Below are 6,000 nucleotides of genomic sequence, written 5' to 3'. Positions count from 1 at the left end.
TGGTCCTAAGTGAAGAACGAAGAGTAGAGTGAACGCATTTCAAAGCAGCCTTCACCGCATCTTGAAGAAACAGAAGCATCACACTCCAACCTCTCCACCTTTCAGAGGCCACTCCAGACTTATTTCCGACCCCCAGACACACCCCAGCCCCCAGGATAACTGGGAGTTCACACATCTACCAGAGAAAAAGAAGATGTTTCAATGGCGTTTACAAAGACACTTAACACAATAAACGTGCTGATTTGATTTCCCCCAAACCGCAACACTAGAGAAGACTCAAAGGCTCGTCTCTGATCAAAATCTTAATATGTTTTCTACCCTACTTCAGGGGACAGTTTTCATTAATAGCATGATTGGCACAAAATGACAAGATCAAAGCAGGTTGGCAAACAGATTATTTACTGATGTGTTGACGATGAAAGGAAGAATGGGAAAGAGAAGCAGAAAAGTAAGGAAGGGACTTCGGCCAGGTAAATCACCCAGGGCTGGTGAAAGCAGAAAGAGGCAACCCCTCCACAGCACAGCGGTTAAAGGAGAAAAATCCTGTTTGGCCAGCTGGGGAGAGACCTATGAATGGTGCTTATCCGGGGTCCAGGCTCAAGCTCCCACGTTTGATGAAATGACGAGCGACAAATTTAATTTCCTGAACAGTAATCAGTCCCTTCAGACACAAACAGGTGCCTGGCTTCACAAGGAACCAATCAGCCCAACACCAGCCAGCAATGAAATTCTCCAAACTGCATCACGCAGTGGTTGGACCCTGGGTTTCACGCCCCATCCAAGGTGAAGTTGCAGTGATGGCGTTTTGAGACTCTTCAATTATTCTTCAGCTCCCATTATGCCTTTCTTAGCCTAAAGTTGTTATTTTAATGATCTCTGTTCCAAATAGGGAGCTACAAGGAAGACTGAGGAGGAGGAGCAGAGGGAGGGAGGAAAGCAAGTGTTTCCAGTGTGTCCCACTTGTACTTTACAGCTCCCTCTGCCCCCCTCCCCCACCCAGCCTTCTAGCTCCGCATGAGTCACCACTCCGGAGCCGGTTTCAAAGCCTTACTTTGAATGTCCTCTATCACGACAGAAATCTAGCAGATCGGCATCGGTGGGAGGGACCCACAATTTTGCTACCTGTCCCCGGTTCTAGATACCCCTCCAACTCCAAAGCATGTTCTCGTGTTATCACTGCCTTCATGAAAACCAAGGTGCCCCTTTTCAAAATCTCCCACCTGCTGGATGTCTTCTCTCGTGGGCTCTCTGGGGGTCACCTGCCCCAGACAGACCACAGAGGAGAAGGTCTTGGGCCAAAGATGCCCCAACAGGCAATAAAAGTTCAGCCTCCGCTCCAGCCTCCCAAACACAAAGGCATTCTCCTTTGTGGGGTTGCAAGCTTGTTTTGTTTACTGCCAGGCAACCTGTGCAGAGGAGAAAGCTGACTGTATCCTGACCAAGAAAAACAAAAGTCAGGCAGCTGTGGTTTTTTTTAAGCATTGTGAGTAGAGCTTCAGCAATAGTATCTCCCACCTGAAACAGCTATGTAAAGGAGGTAGAGGAGAAGCCCTTGTGGAGGTTAAAGAAAACAAGAATTAAAGAGTGAATGTGATTTGTGGAGCCGGAGAACGGAGGCATCTACACCTCGGCGGGAAGGGTGTCCTGGGGACCAGGTGTCCTGGAGGAGTCCTCCCAGCACATCCCCATCCTGCCAGGACTGGGAACCGAACTTCCCAGCTTTGGGTCTAGGCTAGAAGTTAGAGGGACTCAGGGATTTGGAAGATCAGTCCTGGACCAGCAGCTTCTGAGGACCCAGCAGGTGGGAGGACACACCTGGCGAAGTGCTGTGAACATTCAAATAGGAGCTGCCCGCACCAAAGCAGGAAGGAAGTTTAAGACCAAGCACTTCACCTTCTCCCATGGGGACCCTGCTTCCTAGGAGCCCCACTGACCTAATACCTCCCCGGTGGCAGAACGTGGGGAGAAGGACTTCTCCTCAGGACCGCAAGTGAGACTCAGAGCAAGCAGGGCCCCTGTGGTCCTAACTGTTCAGCAGTGAACAAGGATGCTACAAGCCTGGACCAGCCTCCTGCCGCGGCCAGCCCTTTACTTGAAGAGCAGTCATCACAGGCAGCAGGGGTGGTGGTGCCAGCAGCCCCTCAGCCCCCCATGCACCCAGAGCCACGGGCTTCCTTAGCGCCCTACAGCCTGTCCCCGGTGAGGGTGTAACCTTCACACGGGATGCAGTTTCACTCCATCCCCTTTATTTCAGTACACACCAAGCCCAGAGAGTCTTCCAGAGTTTTGGGGAGCTCATCAGTGGAGTGCTGGCTTTTCCTCTGGGAACCGTTTTGTTGGTTTCTCAGCAAGTTATGTGACAGGCAGACGCCCATCAGGTGCAACGGGACAGTCGTCCACACCCCAGGAAACGTCTCCTTCCACCACATTAAGTGAGCAGAGACAGAGTCGGCAAGGGGGACGGGCGAGAAGGAGACAGAAGTTTGAGGAAGGACTCAAGCTGAAGGTCACAAGAGTTGGGGGAATCAGGTCAAGGTAAAGTCAAGGGGGGCAGACCCTATGGTGGAAAACCCAACCAACCCATCACGCTTCCCAGAATCAGCCACCCAGCAATGGGTCCGCCAGGAAGCAGCGCATCCAGGGTTCAACTCCCTTCACCCAACAAACCCAAATCTACACCCCAACCGGCAGGCACCCTAGCCCAAGACCAGACCTATTTCCACACACCTGAGCGCGGCTAATTGAGAGAGTAGTAAACAAATCCAGTTCTAGACAGCACAGAAGTTTCCCAAACCGTCAGCTTGTTTTCCTCCCAACAAAAGGCGGTGATTTCCCTCCGTGGTCACATTTCCTGCCCTAAACTTTTCTTCCCGCAACCCCTCTACAGAGGCTAAACTGCAAGCTTCTGAGAACAGACGAGCAAGAGCAGCCCCGCCGGGATGCAGCAGGAGTACCTTTTCCGTGGAGCACAGGGGCCGGTGCCCAGAGGCTCGCTGCCCTGCCGAGCCGTGGAGGGCTGCTGTCGGGATGGAGCACGCTGAGGATTACGCGCCCCCGTCTCTGCGACCAGACCTTTCGGCGGCTCCGAGCAACTGTGCTAGCGAGGCACTTAGCAATTATCTGCTGGCGCTGACGCCCCGCCCTCTGCTCCTGCGATTGGCTCCCGGGGCCCGGGCAGGACTGCATTGGTTTCAGACGACCTCACTCATTGCCTTGGCTCCTACTATTATCTGAGCCATCAAAGGAAATAATTCCAGGTTTCATTGACAACCTGTAAGGCTCTCCTCCGGCCCCGGTGTGGGAGCAGCCCTGGGAGACCAGTGGAGGGAAGAGGGCAGAGTAGAAAAAGTGGGGGTGGGAGAGAGGGAGAGCCGAGAAAGGGTGGAGGGTGAGAGAGAGAGAGGGAGGGAGAGAGGGAGGGAGGGAGAGAGAGAGACAGAGATGGAGAGAGAGAGGGAGCTATCAAGCAATCAGATTCCTGCACCAGCATTTTAACTTCCACAAAACAGAGCCCATAGCAACAATTTTCTGGCCTTATTTTTCCCCCAACTGGTGAATGTTCCTGAGGGCAGGGAGAAATATGATGGTGGTGTTTCTGCCTGTGTAACACAGGCTCTGGGAAGAAGAGCAAGGTAAAGGCTGGAGGAATCTAGTGATGTATTTCCCGGGGCTACCCTGGAGGGCATGTGAAGGTCATTTTAGATTATTTAGGAGAACAGATTATGCACCTTCACTGGATTTATCCATCCGTTCTTTCCCTTATGGTCCACCTCAGCCCCCAACCTGAGAAGACAGTTTCCTTTTGCACCTTATTCAGTCTCAGCAGAGCTGATTTTAAAGTCTGCGAAAGTCTGGAAATCCTCACTGGCCCCACAGGGAGGTCCAGACAGACAGGCATTCCTCAAGCTAGTAATTCTGCTTGGACCCTGACTTTTGCTTGTTCTCACGTGGCTTCAGTGAATTGCTTAGACTCATATCATCAACCAAAGCAAGGAAGGGGAGGAAAAGGAACTCATCAAGGGGTGAGAACAGTCCAAGTGCTTTTCCTTGTTCAACAAGGAATCACAGAGCATGAGTCTTGCCCTTTTTCTTTCCTTAGTGTATATTTTTCACTGTATGGAAAGGACATCATTTGATAGCGGACATCATTTGATAGCTGAATTTTTTAAGAGGGAGAAAAAGACGTTTAAAAGGGCCTTTTAAAGGAAGCTCTTGGAATATCAAATTTCAGATTAGTTAGAACTAGCCTTTCACCCTTTTCCTTCTGGGATCCACGTGTCTCTGAGTCCAGGCTATGGTTCCAGTTCGTCCCCCATAGCCTCAGACAATTGCAATCTTTATCACCATCTGCATCCTTGGAGGCAAAAGTTCCTCCTGCCTTGTTCAGTGAGCTTCTGCTTCATGGGGATATGCCTGGCTTCCCTAAACACATTGCAAGCTCTGTAGGGGCAGAGCCGGTATCGTGTATATCTTTATAACTCCAGTGAGAGTACATAACACTCAATAAGTGCGCTGACTAATAAAACCCAATTCAAAAGGTAGAGTGTACCTCTGAGCCTCCTGGCATCATTATTCCACTGTGATCAGTCATCCAGCTGGCGGGGCAGGGAAGGGGCCCATCCTGGATTCCAGGAGGTGACAATTAAGGACAAAACACTGTGACAGCTACCACTGTCCCTCCAAGCTCTCAGTGCCCCTATTCTCTCCGGAAAATGAGGCAGCTCTTCACTCCACATCTTCTTACTCCCTCGAGCGCTGGAAGGAAATGAGAAGATGAGGGACACACATTTTATTTATGAGACATATACCTCAAAATATTAAGTCATTTCCATAGTGGCTTTCCAAATATCAGCATGGCTAAAAGGAGAGTGACCCTCTATTAGGAGTCAAAAAATAGGACAAGGGATGTAGCAAAGTATTTGCTTTCCATTTCCTTCCTTTGTCTAGGTGAAATTCTTACAAAGCCACAAGGATGAAATTAAACTTAGCTGTTCATTTGAAATTAACCCTGTCACAGAAAATCTGGCATGTTCAGTCATGTAGTAAAAGCCATAAATAATACTTTTATGATTTAAGCCGTAAGATTTCGACTTCCACAAGAAAGCAGAGAGCAAGAGCAAAAGGGAGGGGATATGGGGATGTATGTATATGTATAGCAGATTCAGTTTGTTATACAGCAGAAATTAACACACCATTGTAAAGCAATTATACTCCAATAAAGATGTTAAAAAAAAAGAATGCCTGTGATGGGCTCATTAATAGACTGGACAAGACTGAGGAAAGAACCAGTGACCTTGAAAACCTGTCAACAGAAACTCCTGAAGCTGAAGGGCAAAGAATAAAAGAATGAAAAAAAGAACAAAATGCCCCCCAATCTGGGACAATTACAAAAGATGTTAACACTTGCATAATGGGAAACTCAAAATAACAGGAAAGAAAGAAGTAGAAGTCTATTTGAATAATGGGTGAAATCCACAGATACAGGAATCTCAGGGAACATGAAACAGGATAAATACCAAAAATTAGACACCTGGGCACATCATACTCAAACAGCAGAAAACCAAAGACAAAGAATATCTTAAAAGAAACCAGAAGATATTAGGAAGCAGCTTGCCTCTAGAGTAACAATGATACGAACTGAAGCAAGTCTCTTGCCAGAAACCATGCAAGCAAGAAGAGAGTGAGGTGTTGAAAGTGTTGCAAGAAATAACCCCAGCAAACTATAATTCTGTATTCAGTGCAATTATCTGTTAAACATGAAGGAGAAATAAAAACTTTCTCAGACAAACAAAAATGAAGGAAATTTGTTGCCAGTAGACCTGCCTTGCAAGAAATATTAAAAGAAGTTCATTAGCAAGAAAAAAAAGGATATAAATCAGAAACTCAGAGCTGTATAAAGGAAGAAATAAATGAAGGTAAAATGAAAAAATAAAATGCAGGCTTCAGCTCTGTGCCTTCACACTATCCCACTTCTCCCCCTTAAAAAAAAAATAAGAGAAG

This window comes from Mesoplodon mirus (genome assembly GCF_964341445.2).
Source record: "Mesoplodon mirus genome assembly, chromosome: 20".
In the NCBI taxonomy this organism is placed as follows: Eukaryota; Metazoa; Chordata; class Mammalia; order Artiodactyla; family Ziphiidae; genus Mesoplodon; species Mesoplodon mirus.
Note: the sequence above shows the minus strand (reverse complement) of the source record.